Source organism: Bos grunniens, chromosome 12 (assembly GCF_055505025.1).
Source record: "Bos grunniens cultivar Pamir isolate PY7600 chromosome 12, Bosgru_T2T1.0, whole genome shotgun sequence".
NCBI classification, from domain to species: Eukaryota; Metazoa; Chordata; class Mammalia; order Artiodactyla; family Bovidae; genus Bos; species Bos grunniens.
Genome location: NC_141176.1, coordinates 33,552,022 through 33,566,256, shown reverse-complemented (window position 1 = coordinate 33,566,256; position 14,235 = coordinate 33,552,022).

Genomic DNA, 14,235 nt, shown 5'->3' with positions numbered 1-14,235 from the left:
CTAGGTGGGACGGAGAATGCCCGAATGGGGCCTCCTTCCGGATGATTTGTGTCGCTTCTTATCTTTCTAAATTTGGGCTGAGCGATTTATTGGATCCAGGCAGAAAGGGCCCCCCATTTGGCCCCGGCGGTGTAGACAGCTGTGGGAGGAAGCAAACAAGGCTCCCGACAGACCCGCAGCGCGGCTTTGAGGAGGAGAAATTGATAGTTGCTGACCTGCGGAAGCCGCAGCAACAGGTGCTGATGCTATTAAAGACGCCACGATTATTTTTAAAGGATCTGGTGACCCAGCCAACAAGGTCTGCTAGTCTGCAACCTGAAATCTAGACCTCATCTGACCAGAAGAAGAACCCTGCACTGTGCTGGGCTTAGTTTCCTGATCTGTAAAGTGGAGCACAGGACCTGCAGGGGTTTTCCAGGAAGCACTAGGGGTAAGGAACCTGCCTGCCAATGCAGGAGACATAAAAGACACGGGTTCAATCCCTGGATTGGGAAGATCCCTTGGAGGAGGGCATGGCAAGTCACTCCAGTATTCTTGCCTGGAGAATCCCAGGGACAGAGGAACCTGATGGGCTACAGTCCATGGAGTCACAAAGAGTCAAAGACAACTGAACAACTTAGCATACACACACGACCTGCAGAGGTTCCTTCCAAGTCCATGACCGTGGAACACAAGGCAGTTTGATTCACAGCAAAGACACTGCTGTTCAGCACCGCCCAGCACTTGTGTCGGCTGGGTCACCTGTCCAACTCAAGGAGGGTGGCTACGCTGCCACCCACCACACAGAATCAAAGGGAAAAACCTACCCTACGCCGTGGAAACAAACATCTTACTCTTCAGTAAACCTCTCTCCAAACACTGCACTTTACTTCATTGCACTGTGGGGAGGGGTGTATTTTTAGCTTCAGAAAATTGTGCATTTAAATGCACCAGCCAGGAAGTTTTCTAAGTCAAGCAAATTAACAAAATTATAATATCAAATTATTTGTTCCACAACTACATGCTAAGCAGTCACGGTGTACTGTGCTCTGGGTTGGGTACTGGGGGTTCTCCAAAAAGCCAGACATCCTGGCCATTTCCTCCAAACAGAGCTGAAAGTCAATGGAAATTGGACAGAGACACAAAGAACTGACTAAGCAAAGACGGTATTATAAAGCTGAGTGGTGATGTCCAGAGTCAGTTTAAGCACATAACCTGGGGGCGGGGAGGTGGGTGGGAGGGTCAGAAGAATCATCAGAGCAATGGCATTAGTCCAGATGAAGCGGAGCGAAGACCGAGGTGTTAAGGTTGGGTCTTTTTCTTAGAAAATACTATGAGCAAATGTTTATTGAGTGCTTCCTCTATGCTGGACACAGGGCTGAGTTTTACCTGAGTAATCCTCACAGCAACCCCACAAAGAAGACATAATGACTTGCCCCACTTAACCGGTGAGGATAGCCCGCGCAGTCCTTACAAACAGGAAGTGACAGTTTCCTGGGCTCCAAAGCCTGCCAACCCTGCTGCTGGTCACCAGGCTCCACTGCAGAAAGCCTGGAATGAACTTCAGCGTCTACACCAATCACCAGATGGTTAGGCGGCATTGTTCTCCTATGGCACCGTAAAATAACTTGGGTGGTGTTCAAAGGCTTAATACTTTGCCTTGCTTTTTGTCTTGGGGGGAAAAATGCAAGGGAACTGTCCATTTCTTCAGACAGCACCTGTGTCATAGCTTCCTTCCACTATACATTTATCCACTTCTCCAAAACACCCACCATTTGTCAGAGTTTACTAATGAAGAAAGCACTGTTGCTCATTTTCATATGGAAATTGATTTATGACCTGGTAATACCTGAGCCTAAACACAAGAAGTTTTTCCCAAACAGTTCACAATTTAGCCCACAACCAGCAGACTTGGAAGTGCAAAGCTTTGAGCAAATTCATCCTTTTTTTTCCCACTGCAGTGTTTGTATATTCCCTAAGAGTGAAGGAATGGCCTCTCCTGTGGTTACTCAATGCGGTGGTTGACTGTCTTCGATGCTCATGGAGACTTTATATCACTTTGTTCCTCCCTCTGACTTGATTTTACTTTTTATTTGTGTATCCAGTATGTTGTACTGAAGTTTTATAAAATAAGTTGTCAGGTACTTACTCGGCATCTCTGTGAGAGGTGCTACCTGAACATAGTAAGGTGGTCGGACTCCTTCCATAAAATATTCCCTTACCATCCTTAACAGACAGCCTTAAACTATTTTACTAGTCTCTTCTGAGCAGCTGTAATTAGTTATCAAAACATGTAGGTAGTGGTAATAATAATTTATTATAATCAAAACTAAATGTCAGGCAGTCTGCCAGAGTAGATTTAAACACCGATGAAGGTGTGCCCTTCCCCCTTCTAAAAAGTTGAGTTCTATAGACACTAACTGCAGATTTTCAGTTTGTTTTATCTTTCAGTCTGTGCCTATATACAGATATATATGAATAAAATGCAATTATTTAAAAACAAACTTCTGACATATCTTCAAGAGTACAAGTACAAAGTCATAGAACTATAGAAATGCTTACTTATAACTTTGCTAACTGGACTTGATGCAACTCATATGAGGGTAGTCATATTTCATCCTTTTGTCTGGCAGTTCTAAAAATTGCAAGATCTACAGTGATTTTCTATAAATTTCAGGAAGAGCAGAAGGTTGCTACCATCTGCACACCAGTCAGCAGTCTGTTTAGGAAGAACGTCTTTCCCTGGGTTCATTCACTTCTTTCCCTCCTCTTTTATAAATGGGAGTAGTATTGAAAACTCACATTTGGTTTACCAGAATTTCTTTCAAGTTAAAGTGTTTGTGTTAACGAATGAGACCACAAACCCAAACAAATATGCTAATTTACCTTTCTTTTAATTTTGTCTTGTGGTTACCTAACCTCATCTGAAAATAAAAATGGTCATAAAACTCTGAAAAGAAATTCCTGTTGTTTTAAAAGTTTTCATCTTTCATCCTCCTGTTTTTTCCCTGTAATTAATACACTGACTTTCAGGAAAGTAATTTCCTTATTTAAAATTCTTTTCCTTCTCATCTACTATTCACTTTAAACATTTAGCATACTTCTCTTCCTGCCCCATCCTCACCCCTAACTCCACAGTTTAATGAACCATTTTTATGTTGATTTTTATGCTTACCAGTGGTATATTTTCTTTTTGAAGATATGGAGTTAAGCACCAGCCAGGACTCCCAGTAATGCCAGAGTATCTAAAAGGGTGGCATAAATAAAGTCAACACAACATCAAAAAGCCTGCGGCAAGTTTTTACAAAGTATATGAGAAGAGTCTAGTATCCAGAGTGTATATACAACTCAAAAACAATCCAATCAGAAAACAAGCAGAGAATTTGAATAGACATTTCTCCAAAGAAGACAGACTGACAAACGCATGAAAAGACGTTCAACATCTTCCTAACCCAGGGATCGAAACAGCTGCCCTCATTGCAGGCAGATTCTTTACTGTCAAGAGGAAGACCAATCACTATCACAATAATACTTCGCACCTACTAGGATGGCAATAGTAGTAATACTAAAGAAAATAATAAACAGAAAATAACAAGTGTTGCAGAGAAACTGGAATCCTTGCACTTTGCTAACTAGGAATACGAACCACTGTGCGGAGCAACTTGACGGTTCCTCAAGTTACAGAATTGCTCTACGACCCCGCAATTCCACTCCTAGGTGCCCAGACCCAAAAGAGCTGGAAACTTGTGTCCATAAAAAATTGTACACATAACAGTATTTATCACTGTCAAAAAGTAGAAACAACTCAGTGTCCAGCCACTGATGATCAGATAAACAAAAGGTGGTCAATTCATACAACTGGGATATTATTTGGTCATAAAAAGGAATGAAGTATTGACACCTGCTACAGGACGGATGAACTTTGAAAAGACGATGGTAAACCAAGGAAGCCAGACAAGGTCAGACACTTCTGGTGTAATTCCTACCCTCTACAATGAATGCTGCAAGTTCTCCATTATGGACTTCAATTATGACCCTCCCCCGACTCACACCGCCGCCAAATGCACAGGCTGAAGCCCTAACCCCTCAATGTGACTCTAAGAGGACAGAGGACGCTGGGGATGAAAGCCTTGGAAGGCAGGCTCAGAGGGAGGAAACTCCTGCTTGGAGCCTCCCAGGGCCCCACCTAACAGAATCCTTTTGAGGCTGAAGGTGAGAGTGGCTTTGCAATGAAGGAAGCTGAGAAAAGAAACAAGCTGTTTCCTGGCTGTCACCAGGTGAAATGGGAAAGTTTGACATCCACAGAACCAGCGCCAGAAGCTTCCATCGTTGGCAGTGTTGTGGGGGGTGGGACATCACCAGGCCTTCCCCAAGCAGAAGCCTGGCCACTGGGGCTCCGGGTACCACTGAGACCCAGGGCTGGCCCAGCAGGCTGCCAGCTTCAGTGGGTACCACAAAGGTGAGTCTGAGAAGCTCAGTCACCCAAGGATTCCCCCAATGGAGAGGACTTTCCAGGTGGGGCAGGGCTGGCCCCTGCAGAGCAAGACAACCTGGAGTTATGTCTAATGCTGTGTTGTATGAAAGGATGTCATTTTACACAGAATTCAAATTTCATATTTTTAACTTAATAATTCAGAGGTCACATTGAGACCATTGGTTCCTTGGGATTTCTCACTCTTAAGATCATTGTTTTTATATGCCCGGGTCATAGGGGAAAAAATCTCATTCATCCTGGGTGTTTAGATTTGACATAAATGGGAATTTCCTTCATCAAAGCTGCCTTACTAGTCTCCTGGTAAAAACATAAAAAGATAAAAGAACCATTGTGCTGCTTATTTGAGCAGAAACGGGATGATGGAATTTACAATGCAGCCTCACAGCCCTCGTAATTACCCCTGTCCAAACACTTTAACTTTTCCAAACTGAGCCCTCCTCCGTGTTACGGTGTCGACATTTTTTTGGGTACCTTTTGGATTAGTATGAGATTTTCCTTGGCTTTTGCAAGAAGTCAGCCTCTCAGGAAGCAACTGAATTAAACTTCACATTTGTTTAAAAGACCTTGGATAACACCCCACATTTGTGTTTCCTCAAAATGTCTTCACTAAAAGAATATAGGAAGAATGTTCTGTACTGTGTGGTATTCAGATGAGCGGAGAAAGGTTTGATGAGTCTGTGTCCCATGAATCTAAGTTAGCGGCCCAATTATACTTCAGACTCAAGTATTTCAGACCATTCTGCAGCTTTGCAGCATTCAGGGCGCTGCTTGCTTGATATTGTAAGTTCTCAGATAATGTAACTGTTCTCTGGACAGTTTCCAACTGGCTAGCCTTCATTACCTAATTAGAAGAAAGGGTTGGTTTCTTTTTCTTTAATGTTTTTACATTAGAACATATGCTTGAATAGCTCAAAGACTGAAGCTCCGTCAGCTAATAAGGACCACTGACTATTGAACATCTGGTATGTGCTGGTCATTGTGCTGAATTCTTTGATTATCATTACAGTGTCTCTCCTAATAAGTTTACTAAGAAAGCATTTTAAAAACGTTTCTTCGTCCACTTCTCTAAAATTTCCAAAGAAGTTAAAAAGGAATTTCCAGCCTACACAGAATGTCATCCAATTAATTTTTAACACAAGTATCATTAGCATTCCTTTCGCAGTCTTTATGGTCAATGAACCAGTTACTAAGGTGACACAAATGAGATGTCTTAGAAGACGACAGACCACTGGCATTTTTAATTTCGATCACCTTTTTGGTGCACAGCAGTTTGATTTTATAAGGTGTACATATTTTTAATTCTATTTCTGGAAGTAGGTTGATTGACTTTAGAGATAAGTCCAGAAGAAAATATTTAAAAAGTGGAAAGCTGGAACGTATAGAAAGGCTTCAGGTGATGAGCTACTGTGACTGAGGGAAAAAAGATTATGGATTTGCTTCAGAACACCCTTTAACGATGTGGGCTTTAGTCTCCAGGACAGAGAAAGCAGACTAGAGCAAGTGGAATCAAATCACGGAGAGTGATACTTACAGCACTCTGTCTAACCAGTGTAGATGCAGAAGCAGGAACACGGAGGATGAAAATAGGGGGTGAAATTGCCTAGCCCCCACCTTCCTTAAGAGCTTGTGCTTCCCCGATGGCTGAGCGGAAAGAATCTGCCTACAATCCTGGAGATGCAGTTTCCATCCCTGGGTTGGGAAGATCCCCTGGAGGATGAAATGGCTGCCCGCTTTAGTATTCTTGCTGGGAAAACTCCATGGATGGAGGAGCCTGGCAGGCTACAGTCCATGGGGTTGCAAAGAGTCAGACATGACTGAAGTGACTGAGCACGCAAACTCCAGCCTCAGAAGAGAGAAGGATGTCTTAGAACAGCTGTGCCATAGAGAGGGCCAAGACTAGTTAAACTCTTCAGATTCCTCCAGTATTTCTTGACTCTTACTAAGCAATGTGTAGTGTCAGGCTCATAATAAAGAAAACAAACGCGGTTCATCTTTGTTCCTCTGACATCAGTCAAGCTTCCTGACATCCTTCATCAAAGAAAACATTTTGAAACAAAATGTTGCCTCCATACATGTACCTGGTATCCCATCCCTGTAATAGTTTAATTAAAGTTTTGGAATAATATGCATATTTAACACTTTTGAGGGTGGGGGGAAGAGACACTAAGAAGGTGACCCCCTGCTTGAGGGCTGTCTTCAGACCTGGTCTCTGTCTTTGTGCAGAAGTAATGCGACTCTAGTTCCTGTGCATTCAGAAGGCAACCAGAGTAGGTTTCAGATGTAGGCTATTTACATTTATAGATCAGGTCAAGCAAACTGGACAGTTTAAGTGAGCACTGAGTGAAGGGGAACATAAATGTGTTGGAGCCAATAAGTGGCGTATTTATAGAGTGCAGTAAAACCCGTATCTCTCACTCCACGTGGAGAAGCCCTGCCAACTGAACACAGTGGTCCTGATACTGAGTGCTGAAGCCACAGGAGAGGAGAACTCCCAACGTCCACAGCTCTATTTCAGACGTACTTGCATATCCGATATCCTCTTGGTAGAAAATGAACACTAAGTGCTCAGAAACAAAACAAAAAAACATAAGCAAATAAGCAAAAAAAGAAAAGCCCACTTCCTTCTGAACTCATTCATACATTTCCAGAATCTGCACGGGGCTGCCAAACTCAGTCTGATTTTTGAGAAAATATAATCCATATGTTGCCTGATAGGAAGAGAAAGATTAAGACAGACTCCAAGTAATAAAAATATGAGGAACTGCCTCCCAGCACAGCCCTTGCTGCTGTTTTCTTCATCATGGTGGGTCCTGTTCTGGTCGTCCTGCAGGTAAAGCTGAAGATCGAAGCTGGTTTACTTTACTTTACTTGGAATAGATCTCAACCTCCCGGCCTGGAGGAGATGTTCTAGCACAGGCAGGGATTATCCTGGCTGAGTCATGGATGAAGAGTGAGCAAGCTCTCTAAGCTGGAAGGTTCTTGTTAAAAGACAAATAAAGAAAGCCAAAACCTAGCTCCTCACCTTTCCCCGTGCCTCTCTGGAACAATTCAGACACACTGCCACGTCTCTGGTCACTGGAGACTCTATGATTCCTCGGACTGTGAGCACTTGAGATTCAGATCACTGACACGTATCAAATCTTCAAACTCCCTTGATTAATGCTCATGACGTATCATTTCACAGTTGGCTGTAGGTTTCCGCCAACTCCCGTATTTGAGTGTCCTTTTCCTACGAAGTAAGCTAAGGGCAGTGTCAGCGCTACTGTTATCCAAATGATAAAATCATGTCATGTCTGACTGACTCTGTAAACTAGGAAACTTGCTTTTTGTTTTTACTTTTTACTTGCAAATAACTTTAAACTTGGAGAAAGAGTTGCATGAATAAGAATGGCATACAACACTGCTCTGTACCGCTTTTACCGTGGTCAGCAATTGTTCACATTCAGGCAATCTGTCTTATGGCCAAAACAATGAGTCACAGAATAGATTTACCCCGCCCCTTCGGATCTGGGGTGATCTACCATACAGACATGTAGACCGTAGCACCAACATCACCAATTGTACACTGCTTGTTAAAACAGACCCAAGTCTCATTTTCTCATGCTGGTGATTGATTTATCCGTTTCCTTATTGTCAACAAATTGTTAACTCTCAATCGTATGCTTGTTAAAAAACATCGTTGGAGGACCCATTCCTGAAGTTAGCTTGGCTAACTTCACATGTATCTGGCTGCTGAACTTTGGGCTCAAGGGCTAGTCTGAAGAGTATGACTCCAGAGAATGAAAGCCATAACATGCCAAGATTTCCTATCTTGGCTCTCGAGCACCATCTTCTGGTTAAAAGTTGTCCATAAGACAGTTATTCTTGAATGGGAAATTCCATGCACAGTCTCGCAGACTGCAGTTTATGGGGTCTCAAAGAGTCCACACAACTGAGCAAGTAACACAATTTCAAGACAGTTAAATTGAACACACCAATTGTTATAATCAGTAATGTCAGTTCAGTTCCGTTGCTCAGTCGTGTCCAACTCTTTGCAACCCCACAGACTGCCAAATGCCAGGCTTCCCTGTCCATCACCAACTCCCGGAGCCTACTCAAACCCATGTTCATCAAGTCAGTGATGCCATCCAACCATCTCATCCTCTGTTGTCCCCTTCTCCTCCAGCCTTCAGTCTTTCCCATCATCAGAGTCTTTTCCAATGAGTCAGTTCTTTGCATCAGGTGGCCAAAGAATTGGAATTTCAGCTTCAGCATCAGTCCTTCCAGTAAATATTCAGGAATGATTCCCTTTAGGATGGACTGGCTGGATCTCCTTGTTGTCCAAAGGACTCTCAAGAGTCTTCTCCAACACCACAGTTCAAAAGCATCAATTCTTCGGCATTCAGCTTTCTTTATTGTCCAACTCTCACATCCATATATGACTACTGGAAAAACCATAGCTTTGACCAGATGGACCTTTGTCGGCAAAGTAATCTGCTTTTTAATATGCTGTCTAGGTTGATCATAACTTTTCTTCCAAGGAGCAAGCGTCTTTTAATTTCATGGCTATAGTCACCATCTGCAGTGATTTTGGAGCCCCCCAAAATAAAGTCTCTCACTATTTCCATTGTTTCCCCATCTATCTGCCATGAAGTGAGGGGACAAGATGCCATGATCTTGGTTTTCTGAATGCTGACTTTTAAGCCAATTTTTTCACTCTCCTCTTTGCTTTCATCAAGAGGCTCTTTAGTTCTTCTTTGCTTTCTGCCATAAGGGGTGGTGTCATTTACATATCTGAAGTTATTGATATTTCTCCCGGCTGTCAACTAAAAAGATGTACAACTTGAGAGTTGTGAGTTAAGTTTTATTTGGGGCAAAATGAGAACTGCAGCCCAGGAGAAAGCACCTCAGATAGCTCTGGAGACTGCTCCAAAGAGGTAGTAGGGGAAGGTCAATATATAGGATTTTAGTGAAGGGGTGAGTTCAATACCATTAAGCATTCTTTTTACAAAAAGTTTTCTGCTAGTCACAAGGATCTGATGTCACCATGAAGGGATTTATTGCTTTTCTAGATATGAGGAGATGCAAGGATTGAGATCATAAAATCTGTTCCTAAAACATCAATCTAAAGACCTGTCTGAACTGTACAAAAAAGATCTTCATGACCAAGATAATCATGATGGTATGATCACTCACCTAGAGCCAGACGTCCTGGAATGTGAAGTCAAGTGGGCCTTAGAAAGCATCACTACGAACAAAGCTAGTGGAGGTGATGGAATTCCAGTGGAGCTATTCCAAATCCTGAAAGATGATGCTGTGAAAGTGCTGCACTCAATATGCCAGCACATTTGGAAAACTCAGTAGTGGCCACAGGACTGGAAAAGGTCAGTTTTCATTCCAATCCCAAAGAAAGGCAAAAGAATGCTCAAACTACCGCACAATTGCACTCATCTCACACGCTAGTAAAGTAATGCTCAAAATTCTCCAAGCCAGGCTTCAGCAATACATGAACCGTGAACTTCCAGATGTTCAAGCTGGTTTTAGAAAAGGCAGAGGAACTAGGGATCAAATTGCCAACATCCGCTGGCTCATAGAAAAAGCAAGAGAGTTCCAGAAAAACATCTATTTCTGCTTTATTGACTATGCCAAAGCCTTTGACTGTGTGCATCATAATAAACTGTGGAAAATTCTGAAAGAGATGGGAATACCAGACCACCTGAACTGCCTTTTGAAAAACCTGTATGCAGGTCAGGAAGCAACAGTTAGAACTGGACATGGAACAACAGACTGGTTCCAAATAGGAAAAGGAGTTCGTCAAGGCTGTATATTGTCACCCTGCTTATTTAACTTCTATGCAGAGGACATAATGAGAAACACTGGGCTGGAAGAAGCACAAACTAGAATCAAGATTGCTGGGAGAAATATCAATAACCTCAAATATGCAGATGACACCACCCTTATGGCAGAAAGTGAAGAGGAACTAAAAAGCCTCTTGATGAAAGAGAAAGGAGAGTGAAAAAGTTGGCTTAAAGCTCAACATTCAGAAAACTAAGATCATGGCATCTGGTTCCATCACTTCATGGGAAATAGATGGGGAAACAGTGGAAACAGTGTCAGACTTTATTTTTCTGGGCTCCAAAATCACTACAGATGGTGACTGCAGCCATGAAATTAAAAGACGCTTACTCCTTGGAAGGAAAGTTATGACCAACCTAGATAGCATATTGAAAAGCAGAGACATTACTTTGCCAACAAAGGTTCATCTAGTCAAGGCTATGGTTTTTCCAGTGGTCATGTATGGATGTGAGAGTTGAACTGTGAAGAAGGCTGAGCGCTGAAGTATTGGTGCTTTTGAACTGTGGTGTTGGAGAAGACTCTTGAGAGTCCCTTGGACTGCAAGGAGATCCAACCAGTCCATTCTGAAGGAGATCAGCCCTGGGATTTCTTTGGAAGGAATGATGCTAAAGCTGAAACTCCAGTACTTTGGCCACCTCATGCGAAGAGTTGACTCATTGGAAAAGACTCTGATGCTAGGAGGGATTGGGGGCAGGAGGAGAAGGGGACGACAGAGGATGAGATGTCTGGATGGCATCACTGACTTGATGGACGTGTGTCTGAGTGAACTCCAGGAGTTGGTGATGGACAGGGAGGCCTGGCGTGCTGCGATTCATGGGGTTGCAAAGAGTTGGACATTACTGAGCGACTGAACTGAACTGAACTGACCAGAGTGCCTGGAGCACAGAGTGCCTTACTCCACCCTGAACTCCCTCAGGAGGTGTTGAAGGTCAACAGCTGCAACAGTGCAGGGTTTGGTCTCCGCAGAGGCAGATGGCGAATGCCCTTGTTGTACAGTCATCGGCAACAGTCTTGGCAACTGCCAATTTGTAGTTGACACGGCCCCCTTGTGGTCATAAATCCAACCATACTTTCAGGGGCATTTCATGGCCATTTTGTCCTGTGTTGCTGGGGAGGCTCGTTTCCAGTTCTGAAGAAGGTTTTCACTGATAAGCCACTCAATGTGCTATTACTGGACTAGGTCTTCATAGTTAAAGTTCTCTGGACACCTGTCTTCTAGTTATGGTCCAGAAAAGTATTCCCTATCATTGCATCTTCCCATATCTAGGAATGCTTAATGGTATTGAACTCTTCCCCCTGCCCTTCACCAAAATCCTATATATTGACCTTTCCCTACTACCTCTTTGGAATGGTCTCCAGAGCTATCTGAGGTGCTGCCTCTTAGGCTACAATCATTGATCACAAACAGAGCTATACATTTGATCAACTGCTTCAAGTCTAGTCATCATTAATCTGATTGGAAGCTCTGTCATACACTTGGTAATACAAGAAATAATAATCTTGTAAAACAGGCAAAATACAATAGTATAGTTAATAACATTAGTGAAATTATAAGTAAATGTTTTAGCCGTGAGCATCCCACACCAAACCAGTATTTTAAAAGATCATCAAGACTAGGGAGTGGGTCACCTAAGGCAGAAATCTTATTTTTCATATGGTTCATCAAATGTGTTATATTAGAGGATTCATCAGGTGTAAAAACACAACATTCAGTTTGAATTATGGCACAGGTGCCTCCCTGAGATGCTGCAAGGATGTCAAGGGCCATGTGGTTTTATAACACTTCCTTTCTCATCGTAGAGACCTCAGAGGTCGACAGGCTAATAGCCTGGTTACTACCATTTAAAACTTGTTGAGTGAAAGCTGTTAAGGCTTCAAATGGGCAATTACATCCTCTAATCCTACTGGAGGCACAAGAATAGCTGCTAAATGATCATACCGGTGGAATACAGACCGTTTGACCCATCAGGCTCACATCAATGGTAGATTGGCTAGAGTTACCTCTAATTTGTTATGTATAAGACCTTGCATCCATGAGAATCCCAGGGTACACTTTCCTATCCATCCCAATGGAAGCCAAGGCCATAAATTAGTACCACAAATCCACTGAGTTCCATTAGGTGCAACCCAGCAAATCTCTGGTCATCTGACCCAGTCAGTTCCATACCAGTCACTCTCTCTAAGGGTAATAATATGTAGGCATTGTTCATAAGGCAACCAGCCTAGTTTCCTGATATTACTAGGCTGATCATCCTTAGTATGATTTAATTGTCCCCAACATAGGGGAGCTTTTAAACTTAAGTGACCATATCCTGGTGTTAACCACATGGATCCATCCCATAATGTGGAAGTTTTCCTTTTAATAGACGAGAAGTTACAGTTTTTGATTGCGATTTAGCTTGTTGCTCTGAAGGAGCTTGAGTAATCCTAACAGAAAACTTAAATTTATGGCCAGGGTCAGAGCAGGTATTATTAATTGGCCAATTGAGAGGATCCCATCTAGTAATATCAGGAGTAGACAAAACAGAGTTGAACTCTCTTTCTTTTAAAATAAATTCCCTAAGAGCTATCCAATCAGAGCCTTGAAGGGGAGACCAAGGCAACCCAGAAGTACTAGCTGCAGGTTAACTGGCCACAAACCAACAATTGGACAGATTTTTAAAATTAGCATAGGGTTGTACCCATGCCATGAAAACATTTGATTCATATGCAAAGGTCCAAGAAGTCAGGAAAACATTATAAATGATCATATGGGTCAGGTCCAGCGTCTTGGGCAAGCTGTCTACCTCTGACGTCGTCACCTTCTCATCCTGGAGTGAGTGTAGCTCCTCCTCTATTCAAGCATTGTTTTAAAGTGAGTTTGAGATCAGTAGCCCTTTCTATAATCCAGTCTGGAACAGGGGCCCCTTTTAAGTGGGAAAAATGAAAGCAAGAGTCAATTCCCTTGAATTTTGCTGCACATGAGTTAGTTAAGAGTACCTGATGAGGGCCTTTCCATCTGGGTTTCAGTGAGTCCTTTATATGATGTCTTTTCCAATACACATGATCTCCTGGTTGCAGATCATGTGATACCTTATCTTCATCCAAAGATAGATTACTATGATGAGCTTCAGAAACAAGTTTAAAATGTTCCTTTAGGAGTTTGATTAAGCCTTTATGATAATGTAACATATCGCCTTTTAATAATATAGGTTCATACAATCCTGCATCTAGTCTCATTGGTCTCCCAGTGACAATTTCAAAGAGAGACAAATGATGCTTCCCAAAGGGAGTAGACCTTACGTTGAGGAGAACCAACAGAAGAGCCTTTGGCCAGGGTAGGGAATAAGCATCTACAATTTTAGCCAACCGAATGTTAATTGTTCCATTTGTACTTTCCACCAGCCCAGAGGACTGGGGATGGTAAGCACAGTGGAAATGCCGCATAATTAGCCAGATTTTGCAAATTTCCCTAACAGTTTGTCCAGTGAAATGGGTTTTCTTATCACTATGTATTTCTGCAGGGACTCCCCAAATGGGAGTCACTCTTTCTAAGATTAATTTGCCTACCAACTGCATGGTGGCCCGTCTGCATGGGAATGCCTCAATCCAATGTGAAAACATGCAAACCATGACAAGTACGTACTGGTAACCTTGAGAGGGGGCATCTGGATAAAATCGATCTGCCAAATTTCAAAAGGGCCAGCTGGTAACAGAAAGTCTCCCTGAGAACTATGTAGTGGCTTTCCTGAGTTGTACTTCGGACATACGGGGCACCTAGAATAAACTTTCTGCGCTATAGTGATAGATGGTTTCCAATAATATTGTTTACCCCACAGTACCATCTTATCTGGGTTACAGTGAGCCAACTCATGAATATATTGTAAAGTGGGGTATTGAGCTCCAAACAGAAGGATAGGCTTTCCATCTGGGCCTATCCACAGCCC